The sequence below is a fragment of the Aptenodytes patagonicus genome, chromosome 2 (genome assembly GCF_965638725.1).
Source record: "Aptenodytes patagonicus chromosome 2, bAptPat1.pri.cur, whole genome shotgun sequence".
In the NCBI taxonomy this organism is placed as follows: Eukaryota; Metazoa; Chordata; class Aves; order Sphenisciformes; family Spheniscidae; genus Aptenodytes; species Aptenodytes patagonicus.
In genome coordinates, this window is record NC_134950.1 from 53,998,548 (window position 1) to 54,019,030 (window position 20,483).

Genomic DNA, 20,483 nt, shown 5'->3' on the forward strand with positions numbered 1-20,483 from the left:
TCACGGCCACAGGATAGGGTTAAGCTCTAGAGTCTAGCTAGAATTAGAAACAATTTAGAAGGGTAATTACAACATCCATAGTAGTTTAGAAACTGAACTGCACCTGGACAGGTGACAATTTATAGCCCTGGTGGTAATCTTGGGCCGTCAATTCCCACTACAGGCAGACTGTGCCAGAGCCACAGGGACACCTATTACCTGCTGATGGAGGTAATGCGAGAGGAGACATGTCACCAACAGTTAAAATGACTGCATCTTAAGAAGTCACCACCTGCCATTTATCAGGTTGTGACAACTGATAGCAGGCATTTTCTGGCTTACCCCAGCTGGGAAACAAATCAGGAAGAAAAGAGGAGTCTCTATTAGATGCAGCACTAGTCTGGCATGAAAATTCCTGTATTCTTGGGCAGGGGGGAAGTTAAAAATCTACTTTAACTTCAAAAGTAGAAACCTCCACAAAAATAGGAAATCAACTGCTCCACGTTCTCTAATGAATCAGTTAAAAAAAAAAAATGAACAGTAGCAGCCTGAAAGCATTAAAAATACGTCTTTTGATAACTACCACAAGAGTTTCATGGACTCTAACTACCAATTAGGGAAACACAATGTTTCCCATTGTGTGTCTAACTATTTTTTTTCCTTTTCAACTCTCTCTTACCTTGTTAACTATTACACGCAGAAATATGGAACAAAGTAAATCTTTCTAAACAAACACTGCCTTATTATAGTCACACTGAGAGAAACTAATTCCCTCTGTATAACTAACCATTACTATATTAAAGATACTGTAATTTCCTCAAGAACCATGAATCAGAGCTCCTGGAAAGAAGAAGGTCCATAGCCGGTGAAACACCATATGAAATTTACTGCTTATAAAAATTAAGAATATTCACCCTGTCAATTCAGCCCCTAATGCTGTAATGTAGGACAATTACTGGTGCAAAAACAAGCAGCAAAGCCAAATAACTGCATTTTTACAAATCTCGTCTGAGAGTTTTACATTGAATAATGAATCATCACAAAAGCACACCTTACTTTTTTTTTTTTTTTTTTTTTTTTACTTCTGATACTCTTATTGCCAACTTATTAATTGTGGACGAACGTTAATAGAGCAAGACTCAAATACATGCATGAAGAATCTAACGTGTCTAAATACCTTACAAAAGATGCCTTACAATCTACAGTAGAAAAGCCAGTTATTAATTAATGATACAAATCAATCAAACACCCAATCACATCCTTTTAATTTCTCTACCACTACAGATAGACACTGTAATGTGAACCACTTTTTTTTGGCCATGTGGCTGCCTATTGTGAATTCTTGCCTTACTCTGAGGCCTATTTCTTTGATTCTCTTTAAAAAACTGCAATCAAAGTTTTCTGCTAGCACTGAATAGAAGTCCAATCACCTTTGCAAAACTGTCTTTGCTAATAGCACTGATTCCCTGCCTTCGGTTCAAAGTTAAGCATCTGTCCTGGTTTCGGCAGGGATAGAGTTAATTTCCTTCCTAGTAGCTGGTACAGGGCTGTGCTTTGGATTTAGTATGAGAACAATGTTGATAACACACCGATGTTTTAGTTGTTGCTAGGTAGTGCTTACACTGGCCAAGGACTTTTCACCTTCCCATGCTCTACCGACTGAGAAGGCTGGAGGTGCACAAGAAGCTGGGAGGGGGCGCAGCCAGGACAGCTGACCCAAACTGGCCAAAGGGACATTCCATACCACGTGATGTCATGCTCAGTACATAAACTGGGGGCAGTTGGCTGGGGGGCAGTGACTGCTGCTCGGGAACTGGCTGGGCATCGGTCAGCGGGTGGTGAGCAATTGCATTGTGCATCACTTGCTTTGTATATTCTTTTATCATTATTATTATTATTGTTGTAGTTATTATTTTCCCTTCCTTTTCTGTCCTATTAAACTGTCTTTATCTCAACCCACGAATTTTACTTTTTTCCCCCCCCGATTCTCTCCCCCATCCCACTGCGGGGGAGGCGAGCAAACGGCTGTGTGGTGTTTAGCTGCCTCCTGGGTTAAACTGCAACAGCACCATACACAAGTAGTGTGCTGGACTTCTGAATTGTGTTAATACAGTAGATTAAAAGGGAAAGGTACAAACATTTGTATGATTAAGTGTAAATATTTCTCCTCTGTTACTTCTGGCATTTGGTTAACTTGTAACAGGCTGATAAGACTTCAAGATTTAAAAAAAAAAAACAAAACAAAACACAAAAAACCCAGAAGCCAATTTACTCATTCTGGTAAAACTGCTGGATTCTGCCCACGGTACTGCTGATTTGACCAAATGGCTGGTGACAAGGCTACCCTGTACTGCAATTATAACTAGCATCACCCATATGTGCTCACACACTTAAGCGGTGGTTAGCAGCAAAAAGTTACCACTGGTATACTCAAGTCCTGCAAAGAAAAGCCCTTACTGAAGAACTGAATTCATTCTAGAGAAATATATTTAGCCTCTCCCTTGCTTCTCCCCTCCCCACCCACTCCACTGTTAAGGTAATCTTCTTTCAGGGGTTAAAGAGATTAACAACAGAGATTCAATCAGCACTTCAAAGAAAAAGACATTCAGAAATAAGCAGACAAAAACTTAAAAGCTCTACTTTTATAACTGCATACCCACAAAACAAAATTAAGGAAGCAAACTCCTTAGCTTTTAAAAGTCAAAAACGTAGGTGGAACTTACTTTAAAATACTGTGTATGCATTTATGAGAAGGAATTACAGGAATGAGGGGAGAGAAGATGACATAAGCCAAGAGTGAGTAGTAGGGAAGAAAAAAATTATTGCCCACACTATGGGGGGGAAAAACCCAGTGACTTATTACTCTTTAGTCTTGTAATAAATTACTGGATAAAGAAAAAAAATCCCTAAGCAGCTGGTATGCAATGTTGGATTTTATTATTCTGGTACTGTATTTGTTATGAAAAATTTATGTGACTGAAATAACTTACAACTATTTTCATCACCCTTTGTCTGACCAGCAACAAAATATTAAGGAATACATTTCTGTCATAAAATTCATGGCGTTCCTTCTGAAGCATTGAACTCTTTTTAGAAATAGGTACAGATGGGAAGTTCCTGTTTGCTCTGCAGAAGCCCATCTATTCAAAGAAGTGTTGGCCCAAGGTATGTTATTCACAAACGACTAATCCATCCCTGTTAGTTAAATCATTATTTTAGATCAGGCTGGTGTCTGAAGAAAACTACTCGAGTGTCTTCAGCAGCTTGTTCTTTCTTTGAAACAAATACTCTCCTGTTGGTTCTCATCCGTGTGCCCACACGTTTGGTGGGCGGGTTAGGAGTCAGGTCTATCAGGAAATCACGTTCGGAAAGGTATGGACTAAAAGCACAGATGCCTTGTTCTGCTTTCTAGATGAAAACAATCCTATGTTAGAATGTTCTAAAGAAGAAACAGAAGCTAAAATGATTACTGGAAGGACAGCTGAAGGTTAGCAGGATGCCCACAAAAATCAATAGAAGAATGAGAGTACTCCAGGAAGTAGTCATCAAATGAGATTTTAGTGACATCTAATTTGACTTGGGCTTTTTGGAGAAGTCATACAAAGGGCAAAAGTTCATTGTGGTTCAGTACTCTACAAACACCTCAGACAATGACAGAGGACCCTTAATAACCCCTCTGCCAAACAAGAGAGCTCCAAGAAAGTCAGTGCTGCCCTCTTATCTTCCCAAGTCTGTTTTATAGCAGAGTGCCGGATCACGAGGAAAGCTTTGTTCAACAACAATTGGAAAGTGTGGCCAGTAAAGTCTTCATGGGTTTTTTTCCCGCTTTCCTTTCAGAAGGATGACCTACCAGCCCAAGAAAAACAAGTTTTTCCTCAAGTGCCATCATATCCTAGGAACAAACGGTTCCCTCAGGGCGTCTGCACCCCGGAGAGGTGGGTGTAACAAGGGAACAACTCGTTCGACCAACGCATCTTTGCTCTTTCCAGTTGATGGTTACAGAAATTATCTACTCATTGATTCCTCGGAACACAAGGTTCTCGGGAATGCTTCAAGAAAGGTCTCCTACTGGTGTGAAGGAAGATGCTAGAGCTTTCTTTGAAGGAGGCGATTTTAACTCAGGTGGACAAACTGACAATGTTACACCTAGCTGCCTCAGAGCAAAGCAGTCTGCAGATGCCTCTAAACTCTGTATTCATTTTCCCCTCCATACTCTACCCATCGGCATCAAGATTTTGAGGGCCAGAGATTAACCTCTGAAACCCCGAAGACCAAAAGCTGGGAGAACCTCATTTTTGTTTCACTTGCTGTCACTGATTTGATAACAAAAACCAAGAAAAAATGAGGAGTTTCCTCTTGGGGCCAAGTGGAGGCATTTTTCTGATCTCTCACTTCTGTTACGATTCAGCACTTCCCCACATGCCTTCTGGAGACTTCATCACAACGTAAGGCTGTGAACAACAGCTGCATGGAGCCATTCTGACATGCCACAAAAGGAAAGACACTCTGGGGAGTTGTTCTCTTTTCAACCTCCAGACTAAACTGGGTACTGAAACCATGCAAGAACTAAATGCAAGAGGTAGGGCAAAAGAAAAATCACTAAGGGGAAGGGTGGGTTGCAACATTTCTTTTTACCATTCCTTTTGATTACTGAAATTGTTCATACAGCCAAAAAGAGCACATAAGTAATTTTTCACTATGAAGTCAAGTTAGAAGAACAAGCAAGTCAAATCTCTTCCCAGAAGGATAAAGCAAGACTACAAATATCCTCCTGCCTTAAAAAAAAAAACCAAAAAAACCCAAACAACCAAACCCAAAACCAACCACCCCATGCTACATAACATAAAAAAGAATTTTATTTGAGGTTCACAAATTGCTAATAAGACGACAAAAAAACCCACTGAAGATTTCCACTGCTACTCTATCTTCACTTCGCAGCATTAGAAAAAAACCAAGTTTGCTTCTGTCAAGAAAAGAAGCACCTTCACTTCTCAAAAGTGAAACAAATGTCTTACAAAAAGATTCTCTTAACCTACAACTAAAGTCATGATTTAAAGTTATTAAAATTTCATGCAATGATGAAGATAGGATATTCTGCGGAAAGTTCGCTAATGGATCCATTAGCTGGCAGCTGACTATTTGCTCTAACAAGTGCAGAACTGATTCCGTATGTCACCAGAGACACACAACCTATACTGGCTTTTCGTACACGAGGCAAACAACGCAGAGCATCTGCCAAACAGGTGGTTTCAGCTGGTGGTATTGAAAACTCATTTATTAAAAGTGACATAGACTGAAAGAAACAAAGACAAGCAGAAAAGAGGCTAACAACCCCTTTGGCCAATACTATAATATCCAACTAATTCAGTTCATCTTTAGGAGGTCACTGCTTTGGTATGAAAATATGGGTGAGCTTTTTTTTTTATCTACAAAGCAATCCACCATGTTTGTAAAGGAAAATACAGTGAAGAATGACTGTGTGTTCTTTGCAGAGTATAAGCAATTTTTAAAAATTATGCCGTTTTTATCATGTGATATAATTTATATTTTGAGCTGTCATAAATTGCAAAGTTTGCTGATTTTACTATGAACAACCCATGGCATTTCGAAGAATGATGTTCTACTGGATTCAGTTTTATAATTAGCAATAACATTAGCGTAACCATAACTTAGATAGTCCGTATCATTATGCATTTAAAGTGAAACTGACATGACCTTGTAATTAATGATCTAATAAGGAGCAAAAAGTGAAGATAAAGGAAGAAGCATTTAAAAAAAAAAAAAAAAAAAAAGAGACACTGAAGCAAGGATTTAGGTTACTAGAATTTCAATGTTTCCAACATATCTACATGCAGTTCTATCCAGAAAAATAACTATAAAAGAACACTACTAGACCTTAGGTTGCCCATACACTAAAAATATATTTAAAAGTAAAGAAACATCCTCTTCATTACTGACTAATGCAAACTCAAATTTTTGATCCTCATGTTTCTACAGACCAAATCCTGCTTTCAGCATGACCATACAAACACATTCAAGGAAAAATTCTGGGGCTGCTGTGGAAATGCTTTTGATTTCATAGAAGCAGAACAAACCCCAGCTTGTTTGCTAATAAAGCTACAGCTAGCAAAACCGGCATAGCAAACAGAAGATGCTGCACAAAGAGAGAAAAAACAATGAGTATAAAACTGCTTATCTAGTTGGACATTTTGTATTTCAGAGTTAAAAGCTGTTGCAAATATTACATATTTCTGTTCTAGCTCATGCTTTTTAAAGAAATCAGATTTTAAATTTGCATTAAATTAATGATTGACACTGATCCTTCTACTGGAGGAGCTAGTTACCTGGCTGACAAGATCACTACAACTGTGCTCTGAGGGAATACCAGATCTCAAAACACTACCTGGAAAATTAGGATAAGCAGGAGTTGCGTAAAAAAGAACAAGGTCCTTCGATCCTTCATGTCATTCCATGATTTCTTGACTTTTTTTTGGAATGGATGACAAGAAGTTTGATGGAAGCGTGCTTCCTCTGAGGTTTGAACAGCTTAGACATGGGAGACTTGCTCAGATGTATCAGCCTGCGGACATAGTATCTATGAAGGAGACTGAGGATTTCCAGTCCTCCAATTTGAACGGTCTCAGACAAAGGCTTCTCTCCTGAAGAAACAGCTACCGTCTTTGTTGGAACTAACATGTAGGAGATGGAGCTGCCCCAGCAGGCAGTACAACCCTCACGCCAATCCACACCAGGCCCCACGATGCAACTGCAAGGTCCCATTGGATGTCAGGTTACAAAGTTGAAGGAAAAATTAACTACTGCAACAAGAAGTTCTAATAAATAAAGTGGAATTAAGGATTATCAGTGAGGCAAAGTTAGGAGAGATGCAAGCACTCTTCAGTTTTCCCTCTCAGTCACATCCTCCTTTTATCTGGACGAAACATGTATGATCTCCTTCCACTCACGTATTTGGACAGCTGAATCTGTAGAGGTGGTCTTTCATTTTAAAGACAGGCAAAGGCTGCAGGAGCATATTGGAGAAAACGATCATGTCAGGGATGATGTGTGGCTGGCTCTGCAAAGCACATACTCATAAAATTGTGTTTATTTATAATCAGAGTTTTACCTACACTACCTGAGATATCGTAGGTTTCCTTTGACCAGATGCTGTATGCAAGCATAGCAAGAAAAGGTGGCTTTTCCAGTCAAACTAGTAAGCGTTCAGGAAAGACAGACTAGAGGTGGAAGAAAGCAAGCCTACCGTAATTTTAAAGACACTTCTAATCAAAGAAGATCTAGTTCAGTATACTGTCTTCAATAGCGGCCTTTGCCTCTAACCAGGAGCTCCTTCACCACGGGCATGGGCACAGACTCTGATAACTAATAAGGTTTTCTCTTTGTAGGAAGAAGGACCAGCAGCAGATGCCTTGGAAGATGAGAGGAGCAGGATGAGCACAGACTGAGACTTCCCCAACCTCCACCATTCTGTAGCTCAGAAAGTCCACAGTCAGAGACTAAGGACTCAGCTACACAAGAAAAGTCCTACAGGTGTGACCTAGCTTATTAATTTAAATTAATGTAGTTATGTTGATGCAACATCTGCACAGGATTTGTGCATTCCAGTGTAAGTATGTCTTTACTTGAATCATTTTATGCTGCCTGGTTTAAGTCAGAATAATCATATCCAAGAAAATAGTTATTACTATAATGATATCAATTTAAACATCGTAACTTTCTGTTCTAGACAAGGCTTCTGAAAACCCGCAGGAGGTGCGTGTCACAACCGAGACCTGGACTGAGATCTTCCAAGTGCAACTGTAGTGGCCTGACTTTCAGTCTGATACACCTGAGCAAGGCTTCCTCGTCGAAGGTGTTCAAGCATCTGAAGCAGCACGCTTCCGTTATCATCCTCCTTGTCTTCCAGTTGCTCACACGAGCAATCTCCATTCAGCTGGAAGCTGCCTACCTTGTGCACAAGGCAACAGAAAGCACAAAAGAAAGAAGATGCTGGGTGGAAAAAACAAACAAAAAAAATACCCAACACCCCAAACCCACCTGCAGTAGGCACAGAGCCTGGGGGTACTCTAGCTGGGGGTACCAGCCAGAAGGACCTGCTTCTAACTTCCACAGCACAGCAGAGAAAATATTTGTCAGATTTAAATGTTTAAAGTTCATTTTTAAAACGTACCAATTGCTAAATAGAACTTTTACTTTAAGGAAGTTTGTTTTCAGGATCTACTCTGAATTTTCAGTGAGTTTTCAAGCATATTGTTCATATCCAGAAAGAGTGAAAAATAATTTCTGCTTTTTTGTACATTCAATAAAAAACCTGCCGACAAACCTGAGGCAGATGATGGAAAATGGGTACACAACACTGATGGATTAATTTTCTTTACTCCAGCAGTCAAGAGCACAAGGGAGAGATTAACTAAAATATCAGAATTGCAAAAGCAATTTTATGTGCTAAAATATATAATAGATATACACGAGACCATTTTTAAAATCTAGAGTTACAACATCTAGCCATACAATTTCAAGCCTTTACCATACAAAGACATTTTCTCTGACAACAGATGATACCACAGACAAAACAACCAATATATTGTCTAGACAGCATTACTGCTGCTCCATTGTCTTGAACGTTAAAGCACGCAGTCAATAAATAAATGCAAGCAGAAAAGGACAATTCTTTTTTTTCAGTGTAATAGCTATTTTTATTCATTTGTAAATAATTACAATTATCTTAAAAATTAAAAGCCTGACATATTCAAGAAGTCCGGCCAAAAGATTGTTTCAGATTACAGTAAGATGCATGTCATACCTTGTCAAAGCTATCTAGCCTATTTCAGGCAGGATTTAGGAACTGATTTATAAATAGAAAGATTTTGTTTTCATTGAATCCTATCTGGAAAACAACAAAAAGTACGCCTGGTATCACAGAACCTTTTTATACATTCAATTTTCTATTTAAGTATATTATTTCTGAAAAAGATGCCTTCAAAAGTAATTTAAAAAGCAACTCTTCAATATTGTTTACCAAAGTAAGCCAACATTCTGTTTTCTGGATCTCACAGCAGGAAGCATGGAAACTGCTTTCCCAAGGGACGTCTGCATTATAGAAAAAGTGAAGTAAAACTTACATGGTAGAAGAACAATTTGCAGCACTTTCATTCTGAAAAATTCTATGAAAATTTAAGAAGTCACTTTTTTCCAAAGTTCAACTACAAACTACATTTGAAAAAATGACTACAAAATTTGCCAGCTCCCAGAAATTCAGAGATACTGAAATTCATTTGAATCTATAGTATTTTTCATCTTCTCAACTGGGCACACAGCTGAAGTAGCAATTACATTTTCAGATGATAGAGGAATTCAGTATCAGCAAGAATCCAGTTGCAACTTCATTTGGTCTGTTAGTCAACTTAGAAAAATAAAGGAAGGAACAGTCACAGCAACTTAAAAGATGAATTAAAAAAAAAAAGACTATAATAAATGACTGTTATATCCACCCAAATTATAGCACAGGAACACCATTAGGGAATCTCATGGAACTTAGATTTAATTAATTTGGTGTGTGTTTGACAAACTGTTACTTTACATTTGCACATACCTGCTTTGTAGAGGTGAATTTTCCCAGTTACTTTTTGCCAAATGTCACCCTAAGTTGGAAGTAAGTTCCCCTTTATTCTCAAGCTATTTTATCAGAATATAATTGAAATGATTAGCATGGTAACAAAAATAATTAATTAAAAGTATTTAAATCCAATTACCGACAAAATGTTGCCACTCACTTATTCAAGGACCATATACCCAGATCTCCTTCAGCAATTAGTTCTTTGCTGAACAACAGGAATTTCAAGAAGCCAGCTGGAAAATATCAACCTTTTGACTAAAACAAAAAGTATGTATAAACAAGTACAACCACACATGTACACTGTTCTTCATGATTCAATTGCCTGTGTTTTCCTTTGTACATCAAAAACAAGTGACAAGTACAATTAAATTGCAAAGAAATTCAAAATTAAACAAAAAAAAAGTAAGATGACACTTGCTAAATAATACCGTTATTAAAAGGGAAGAGCTGGATGACATTTTAACTAAACAAGAATTATTACCCTAATAGCTATCATTACTGCTGTTATATTGCTTTCTATACTGACAGATATAACAGTGTTCATAGGCAAGAAGGCCAGGAGTAATTACCTTAATTAGCTTGTCAGGCATCTTGCACAATAGAGGCCATAGGGCTGCACTAAATTAATTTCTCTTTTTTTATCATTTTGAATGTACGCACATGCTCAAATTCATTCAAAGTGACCTGTTACGGAAAATCCACCCACACTGGACAAGTCCTAAATTTTAAACACAGTAACCACTAAAAGTACATGCCTCACGTCCCATCTGAATTTAATGTCAACATCCAGCCAGCCATCTTGTTACACCTTTGCCTTGGAGCCCTACCACCACCCCGTTTCTGTTCCCTGTATAAGTAAATAGATCATGGCTCTCTTTAACCTTCTGCTTGGCAAGACTGATGCAGTCCCACTAAACTCCAGTCTAGCAATCGGCTTTCCAGTCACTCCAACCACCTCATTTTCTCCAAGGTCGCCCAGTTTTTTCAGTGCCTCCCATTGACAGGGATCACCAGGAACAGACATGGCATTCCAAGTAAGGGATATTTCTTAACCCTTCTTTTAAAGAATCACAGAACGGTTTGGGTTGGAAGGGACCTTCAAAAATCATCTCGTTCCAGCCCCCATGGTCACGGGCAGGGACATCTTTCACTGATCAGGTTGCTCAAAGTCCCATCCAACCTGACCTTGAACACTTCCAATGATGTGGCATCCAAAACTTCTCTGGGCAACCTGTTCCAGGGTCTCGCCACACTCACTGTAAAAAATTTCTTCCTTATATCTAATGTAAATCTACCCTCCTTCAGTTTAAAACTGTTACCCCTTGTCCTGTCACTACAGGCCCTGCTAAAAAGTCTCTCTCCATCTTTCTTATAAGCTCCCTTTATACATTGAAAGGCCGCAATAAGTCTCCCTGGAGCCTTCTCTTCTCCAGGCTGAACAACCCCAACTCTCTCAGCCTGTCTTCATAGGAGAGGTGTTCCATCCCTCTGATCATTTTTGTGGCCCTCCTCTGGACCCGCTCTAACAAGTCCATGTCTTTTTTGTACTGGGGACTCCAGAGCTGGACGCAGTACTCCAGGTGGGGTCTCTCAAGAGCAAAGCAGAGGGGCAGAATCACCTCCCTCAACCTGCTGGCCACACTTATTTTTATGCAGCCCAGGATACGGTTGGCTTTCTGGGCTGCGAGTGCACATTGCTGGCTCACATCCAATTTTTCATCCACCAGTACCTCCAAGTCCTTCTCTGTAGGGCTGCTCTCAATCCATTTATCCCCAAGTCTGTATTGATACTGGGGATTGTCCTGACCCAGGTGCAGGACCTTGCACTTGACCTTGTTGAGCTTCATGATGTTCACATGGGCCCATTTGAGACTCCAGTATTTATTTTGGCAGCAGCCACTGTCCCTTATGATTCTCAGGTCTTTTTCAGTACTGCTTTGGAACAGAAATTTCCACATCCTGAAAGCATGGCCCACATCCTTCTTGCTAGAAGTATGATAATATATTTTGCTGTATTAAACAGGCATGACTCTCAGCTAATCCGGATTACTCCAATCGTGGAGCTGCGAGACAAATTTGAAAAAAAAATAAAAATCACTCATCTGAAAATGGAGACAACAGGACACAGTAAAAGTCTCACCATTACCCTACCTAGGGCTTCTTAGACTTATCTCCAATACTCCATTGCCCTGTTCATCATCTATCTTACGAGCACCTGGCACCATGTTTTGCAACATGCATGGAGCTCAGTGACACAGCAACTCTACCTTCCAAGCTCATCTGCTTCTGCAGGAGAAAGACATTTCTGCTGCACCTCAGCAAGTACCCCGCAAAAGGAAAGCACCCGCTTTCCTCTTGTCTTGGGAGGCAGAACTGGCTTATTTGTAGGTTACAGTCCTAGGCCAGGGCTGGCTCCTGCAAAGTAGGTGTATCCTCTGTCTTCAACAGAAAAGTTTTGTTCCAAATGGGGGCATTTCGCCAGCTATTTTGTGAGCCCGCTACAAAAAAAAACCACCCAAAACCAAAAAAACCAAACTTAATTCTTTGCTTTCAAAAACAAGGTGTTACTTTCCCTTACATTCATGTTGTTTCATTTGTCTAAGGAATCAAAATACTCAACTCTTTCCAGCTCCAGACTAGCAATTAGAGTGACATGTACAGGGTGTACCAAGCCTGCAATAATGGTATAGAATGGAAAACCACATAGCGTTTGCTTCCTATTCCTTGTCGGTTTTCCTTTAGACTCATCTTCTGCTGATTTTTCCTCTACCACTTAAAACTGTAGAAAGGGCTTTAGACACAACTCATAAAAGCATTTCTGAAAAAGATGTCAAAGACAAGACGAACCTTTCCTGAGGGTGTTCTTATTTAATGGAGTGAAACAAAGGGGAACTATCTCAGCATTTCCTGTGATGGGGAGGTTTATCAAAATACAGCTCAAAAAAAAAGGTGACGTCTTCAGATATCTTCTAAGGATACATTAAAGACGACATCAGTTTTCTGTTCATCTTTTTAAAAGGTTTTCCATATTAGGCAACGGGCCTTCCCTCTAATTTGGCATTTTCCAGCTCAGATTACTCCTTACCACGCAGGCAACACAATCCAAGTGTGAACTAGCCAGCAGCACGTAGAACACATTATCAGTCACTACTCTCCAAAGATGTGCAAAGTGAACAGAACTGATAACTTTGATAAGTTAGCCACTGTACAGGACAGAAAATGAAACAGGAATAGAGGAAAGAAGGGTGTGAAGAGTGAAGAGATCGTAGAGCAACAACTAGACTGCTATGAGTTCTCTTTAAAAAAGAAACAGAATGTTAGTAAACAAAAAACAAAGAAAAGAGCAATAGAAAATAGTTTTGACATATTTCATGTAGGTAAATACTGTTAACCTATAGTTAGGTAGTAGGGTACACCACAGCACAAAGACATCCTCCAGGTTTTATCGACAGGTTCAGATAACACTCTTCTAAATAGGTAAGTAAAATGCCTTGGCCATTTTGTGTTCTCAATCATTCTGGTACCTTGTTTTCAGGAGTACACAATGTATATTTAAAGATTCTCTTTAGGCTAAATGACTACTGTTTAGTAGCAAATTTTCTTGTTCCTAACCAGTAAGCAGAGCTTTTAGCAATACTCTGGAGTCAAAACTCCGAAAGTATTGCCAGAAGGAAGGACAATTTCCATTTTAATTAAATGTTAAAGGTAGAAACACTGAAGGGTGGGGGGAAGATATTAGGGATTCAGCAGGAGTGTGCATGTCAAACAACTTATTTCTCAGTAACTTCCACGAGTTATTTAAATTTTGGTCACAAGTCAGAAGGATTTAAGTTATGAGTAATAATGAAGGAAACAACAAATTAACAATATTTAAAAAGAATTAATGCTGCCTAAGATAGAAACATTGCAATGACAGAACTTCTCATCTTCAAAAATAAGCAGCACGCTTAAAAGAGCTGAAATATGTACCTCGCTGCAGATTTGACAAGCTCCAACTGAAAATTTCAATAAAACCAAGTATTCATTGAAAGCAAATTTAAAAAATACAAACATTTTAAATAATTCTATTTTATCATGTTCCCATAAAACAAGACAAAAGGAAGAAAGCCTTCTTCCATGTCTCTCCTGGAGGGTGGGGGAGAGGTTATTTTAAGTCCTTTAAGTGTTGTTCTTATTCATTTCAGTGTTCTGGTTCTTCTTATACTGATCTAAACGAATGGTTTACAAAAACGTAAAAACTCATATTTCTCACTTCTCATAAGCTTAAATAGGAAGCTGTATCTGAGAGAAAGTTAGAGGTGTTCCCTATCCAGCAGAAATAGGATTTCTTTGCTAGGCCTCAAATCTTCTAAACTTAAAAAATTCCTTAAGTCCTCACCAGTTTTATAAACTTAATGCTTCTAAATGTCATCTTTCAAGCAGGAAGCAATGAAATACTATCATCCCACAGGTTAGCTTTAAGAATCAATTCTGCATATTTTTAAACACTGTCTTCTAGACTAAACATGAAATGTATCTCCTGAAAAACAGGTTCTGCTGTTTGGAGCAATTTGTGGACTGCTCACTGCCAGAATCCACTGCTATTCACAAAGAATAATACTAAGAGTGATAACCCTGAGGCTGAGCAGTATTTGTAGAAGTAAATCCCTGTACCTTCAGCCACCAGAGGAGTGGCATAGTTCACCGGTGACTGGTCTAAAGACAGGTAAGATCTGCACACTACAGCACTAAACCCCAAATACACAGTAAGAAGAAAGGAAAAACCAGAAGGAAGTAACTTCCTTGGAACAGTCTATAGGGAAGGAGTATGTAGCACTTCATATTTCTACCAAATACTTGTTGTAACTCAGTATGAAGAAAGGAGACTGCCCCCAAGCAAAGTCCTACTCGATACCAAGTGGAGAGCTCAGCAAATGCTCCTTATCACACAAACTGACAGGTTTGCACTTCCTGCTCATACAACACCTAGCATTAAATTGCCAGACTAAGGATGGGGAGAATTATTCAGCCATTCCCAACTGGTAGAGACTACTGGGTTTTTTCATAGAATCATAGAACGGTTTGGGTTGGAAAGGATCTTAAATATCATCTAGTTCCAACCCCGCTGCAATGGGCAGGGATACCTTCCCCTAGACCAGGTTGCTCAAAGCCCCATCCAACCTGGCCTTGAACACTTCCAATGATGTGGCATCCAAAACTTCTCTGGGCAACCTGTTCCAGGGTCTCGCCACACTCACTGTAAAAAATTTCTTCCTTATATCTAATGTAAATCTACCCTCCTTCAGTTTAAAACTGTTACCCCTTGTCCTGTCACTACAGGCCCTGCTAAAAAGTCTCTCTCCATCTTTCTTATAAGCTCCCTTATATATTGAAAGGCCGCAGTAAGTCTCCCTGGAGCCTTCTTTTCTCCAGACTGAACAACCCCAACTCTCTCAGCCTGTCTTCATAGGGGAGGTGCTCCAGCCCTCTAATCATCTTCGTGGCCCTCCTCTGGACTTGCTCCAACAGGTCCATGTCATTCTTATGTTGGGGGCCCCAGAGCTGAATGTAGTACACCAAGTAGTGTCTCACGAGAGCAGAATAGAGGGGGAGAATCACCTCCCTCAACCTGCTGGCCACACATCTTTTGATGCAGCCCAGGATACAGTTGGCTTTCTGGGCTGCAAGTGTACATTGCCGGGTCATGTTGAGCTTCTCATCAACCAACACCCCCAAGTCCTTCTCCTTGGGGCTGCTCTCAATCCATTCCCCGCCCAGCCTGTGTCTGTGCTTGGGATTGTCCCGACCCATGTGCAGGACCTTGCACTTGGCTTTGTTGAACTTCATGAGGTTCACATGAGCCCATCTCTCAAGCCTGTCAAGGTCCCTCTGGATGGCATCCCTTCCTTCCAGCACGTCAACTGCACCACACAGCTTGGTGTCATCAGCAAACTTGCTGAGGGTGCACTCAATCCCACTGTCCATGTTGCCAACGAAGATGTTAAACAGCGCCGGTGCCAATACTGACCCCTGAGGAACGCCACTCGACACTGGTCTCCACTTGGACATCAAGACATTGACCGCAACTCTTTGAGTGCGACCATCCAGCCAATTCATTATCCACTGAGTGGTCCATCCATCAAATCCATGTCTCTCCAATTTAGAGACAAGGATGTCATGCAGAACAGTGTCAAATGCTTTGCACAAGTCAGGGTAGATGATGTCAGTTGCTCTTCCCTTATCCACCAACGTTGTAACCCTGTCATAGAAGGCCACCAAATTTGTCAGGCATGATTTGCCCTTAGTGAAGCTATGTTGGCTGTCACCAATCACCTCCTTATTTTTCATGTGCCTTAGCATAGTTTCCAAGAGGATCTGCTCCACGATCTTCCCAGGCACAGAGGTGAGACCGACTGGCCTGTAGTTCCCCGGGTCTTCCTTTTTTTCCTTTTTAAAAATGGGGGTTATGTTTCCCCTTTTCCAGTCAGTGGGAACTTCACCCGTCTGCCATGACTTCTCAAATATGATGAATAGTGGCTTAGCAACTTCATCCGCCAGTTCCCTCAGGACCCGTGGATGGATCTCATCAGGTCCCATGGACTCAAGCACCTTCAGGTTCCTTAGATGGTCTCAAACCTAATCATCTTCTACAGTGGGTGGTTCTTCATTCTCCCAGTCCCCGCCTTTGCCTTCTGCGGCTTGGGCGGTGAGGCTTGAGCACTTCCCAGTGAAGACTGAGGCAAAAAAGTCATTAGGTACCTCAGCCTTCTCCATATCCCGGGTAACCAGGTCTCCTGTTTCCTTCCAGAGAGGGCCCACATTTTCCCTTGTCTTCCTTTTATCCCCGATGTACCTACAGAAGCTTTTCTTGTTGCCCTTGATGTCCCTGGCCAGACTTAATTCTATCAGGGCTTCAGCTTTCCTAACTTGATCCCTGGCTGCTCGGACAATTTCTCTATATTCCTCCCAGGCTACCTGTCCTTGCTTCCACCTTCTGTAGGCTTCCTTTTTGTGTTTGAGTTTGTCCAGGAGCTCCTGGTTCATCCATGCAGGCCTCCTGGCGTTTTTGCCTGACTTCCTCTTTGTTGGGATGCATCACTCCTGAGCTTGGAGGAGGTGATCCTTGAATATTAACCAGCTTTCTTGGGGCCCTCTTCCCTCCAGGGCTTTATCCCATGGTACTCTGCCAAGCAGATCCCTGAATAGGCCAAAGTCTGCTCTCCTGAAGCCCAGGGGAGTGAGCTTACTGTGTGCCCTCCTCGGTGCCCTAACGATCTTGAACTCCACCATTTCATGGTCACTGCAGCCCAGGCTGCCCTTGAGCTTCACATTCCCCACCAGCCCCTCCTTGTTGGTGAGAACAAGGTCCAGCATACCACCTCTCCTCGTTGGCTCCTCTACCACTTGGAGAAGGAAGTTATCATCAACGCATTCCAGGAACCTCCCAGATTGCTTATGCCCTGCCGTGTTGTCCCTCCAACAGATATCAAGGTGGCTGAAGTCCCCCATGAGGACCAGGGCTTGTGAACGTGAGGCTGCTCCTATCTATCTATAGAGGACCTAATCCGCTCGGTCTTCCTGGTTGGGTGGCCTGTAGCAGACCCCCACTGTAATGTCACCTGTCCCTGCCCTCCCTTTAATCCTGACCCATAAGCTCTCAGTTGGCTCCTCATCCATCCCCAGGCGGAGCTCCATGCACTCCAGCTGGTCATTGACACAGAGGGTGACACCCCCTCCTTGTCTCCCCTGCCTGTCCTTCCTAAAGAGCCTATATCCTTCCATCCCAACACTCCAGTCATAGGAGCCATCCCACCATGTCTCCGTGATGCCAATAAGGTCATAGCCCTGCAGGTGTGTGCACGTGTCTAACTCCTCTTGTTTATTCCCCATGCTATGTGCATTTGCATAGAGGCATTTAAGCTGGGCCCCCGATGAAGCTGACTTACTGGCTGGAGTGGCTGGAATTCCTTTGTGCTGCTCTTCAGGTGCTCTCCCCTCTTATGTCCCCTCTTGCAGGGAAAGCATTTTTTTTCTAGGAGTGCCTGGGTGCGTGTCATAGCTCTGACTTCTGACTTCTGCTATTTTTGTCAGAGAGCAGAGAACTGTTTTATATCCTTGTTGGTGCCATTAAGGAGTCCACGCAATATCTATACAGCATCCAGTTCTCCCAGTTAGGAACCCCAATAACCTTTCAGTTCCAAGTTTCCAACCAGTGATTTCCCCTAAGCTCCTAGTGAGGAACTGCTCTTCCCCCGTGTTTGTATCTGGTAGAGGAAAATGTTTGAAGAATACAGGTTTCTATGGTATACATAACCTGAAATGTTGTTTTGAGTTATTTTCTAATCCCAAACTACTTTTCTAGAATGTTCAGGCTGATGTCAGAAATAAAAAACGACTCACTTTAGTGTGAAAAAAACATTAGAGACAGAGCTCCATCAGCCTTTCCTATATAACTGAACATAAGTACAATTAATAGGATAGAAAAATACAAGTGGTACAACAGCAATGGGACTGTAATAATTTCTTAGTTTTGCTTCAGGTATAAGGATAGAGTCTGATGACAGGATGCGATCAGTGTGATCAAGGGGACAAAGTTGCCAGAAATTATGACATAAAAAGCAGAGTCCCAAAAGGAAAGAAAGAGGAAAGAACAGGAGATTGCCACTGACAGAAATCAAGACCTATAAACAGAAAAAAAGAAGGGGGGTGGGAAATGAAGAGTTTTCAAGCATGGCAGAGTGAGCAAGCATGGCACAGCATGAAAAGTACTTAAAAAGGATACCAGCCATTCCAAGTGTCTGCTCCAGACAAACAGAAACAAAAATTAAAGAAGGTATGTGCACTGTCTACCCTTTGGTCCTGAAAATTTGAAGGCTGGATCATCTTACACAGGCTTCCTGTACAACCAGTGGAGAGACACAGGCTCCTCTAGAGGAGCAATGATTTTAAGAACATCTAAGTTTTTTTTTTTTTTCAACATTTAACATTTAACAGAAAGTTTAGAGCAGGAAGAAAATTGTGTTATATGCCCTGCTCTTCTCATTATGCTAGTCCCTGTCATCATCCCCCCCACCTCAAAACTCAAACCAGTTGGCAACAAGACTAGTCAGATAGCCTTGCAGAGCTATACGCTCAGAAATTAGGCAATGTGAATATACCCTACTTGTTAAGTTTCAAATCTGCCATAAAAGCACGGCAGCTTAAAACAACACAAAATATGAAACATGCTAGAGAGTACTGATTTTAAGTCTCTGAAACTTAATTCATGGAAGAAAAAAAAAGCCGTGTACTCAATTGCAGTGCCAGTCAAGCTAGTGTCCTTTTAAATAATTCCCTAGTTTAAACTAATGACATTTATATTCAGTAATGGACTTCAGGTGGAATTCATCTTCCAAATTTAGACATCCATCTGGGGGTGAGATGAATCATGCAGTGAAAGTGCTTGTTTCTCTCCACTGACTATAAAGGGAGCCTACAGAACTAGCTCACGTATAGGCAGCCAAAGCTGGCGTTCACCAACCTGTTTCCCGATAGCTAATGCTCAAGTTTACACTGCACAGCATGCCTAATGGTTGTCTTCTATCATTGAATAAAAAAAAATTAGGCTTGAAAAGTTTTCTTTCAACAAGGTGAGAAGCAACACTGCCCTAAATTAGCATCTGGAATTAGCTTAAGTTGTATGTAAACATTAGCAGTCACCATTTTCCCCTTGCACAGCAGTTAGTGGTCTGTTCCTGGAAAAATAAGCACACCTTTCAAATAAAACCCCCACACATCTGACATTTTTGTACAAATTTTAGCACCTGTTCAATATGAAAGAACTATTTTAAAATAATGTAACCACATATAGAAAGCTATCCAGAAGCCCATATCTTCATAAAATGATGCATAACTGGATGAAAATATATTACTAAGTCTACTAATTGCCTAAACTCAGCCTAAACTTTAAGAACGTTTCTATAGAAAGCAGGATTCAAAAATCAGTGACACAGTAAAGTATACTACTAAATCAAAATAATCTATTAAGATTGAACCAAACAGTAAAAATCTTCTGTGATTTGTGCAGCTGCCATCGTAACAAAAGGAACAGGGCAGCTATATTAAATAGCAGCCTCTTGTTTCAAATAGTATGAATCTTCTCAAATGCAGTGTTTCTGTCCAGCACCATGTCCTGTTAATATTACTTCTCCATTTACAAGTAGAGAGGTCCCTTGATTATTTCAATAGCCACTCCAGAGACAAATAAAGTATATTTTTATCAATAAGGTGGTCACATACAACAGGAGGCTTAGCATGTCTAGGGGAGGGAAGGGCAATACAAAATCACCGCAAAGGAGTCTGAAGGGAGAGCAGAAATAACCAGCCCACAGACAGCCCCAACCATGCATTTGATCAATACCCACTCAAAAAGGCCTCTTCCTCAAAACACCTCTTTCCCTAAAGGGCCTCTATTGTGCAAGGAGTGCATGAGAGAAATGTGATTGGAAGTGCATCCACTACATGACCAAAAAAATACTATGCAGCAGTAAGAGGACAAAATCATAGGAAATTAAGCCAACTGACATGTACCTGCAGTCCTAACCCTGCCCTGAACATGACCCTTGCTTCATGGAGATTTTATATTTTGGTGGCACACACAAGGTCACACAAAAAGAAGAATATGTAGCCAGCGGCCCTAAAACACCCCCTAAATAGGTTAGCGCCCCATTTGGGGCCAAAGTTTGAGCACTACTGGTAGAAAGGATTCTGGAAAACAAGAGAAATTAAAAAAAAAAAGGGGGGGGGGGGGCAGGCTTTACAACAAAAGGAATGGCTGTACTGAGCAAGACCCAAAGGTCCATGCCCATTCAAATACCCTCTCACTAACAGCAGCCCATAATAGGTACCAAGT

The 20,483-nt window shown here is 40.9% G+C and overlaps 1 protein-coding gene across 1 annotated transcript in view; it reads right to left on the bottom strand.

Annotated features, from left to right (window-relative positions):
- Positions 1 to 20,483, bottom strand: part of YES1 (YES proto-oncogene 1, Src family tyrosine kinase) — a 58,439-nt gene that overhangs the window by 20,107 nt on the left and 17,849 nt on the right. The gene's annotated exons all lie outside the window — the stretch shown is intronic.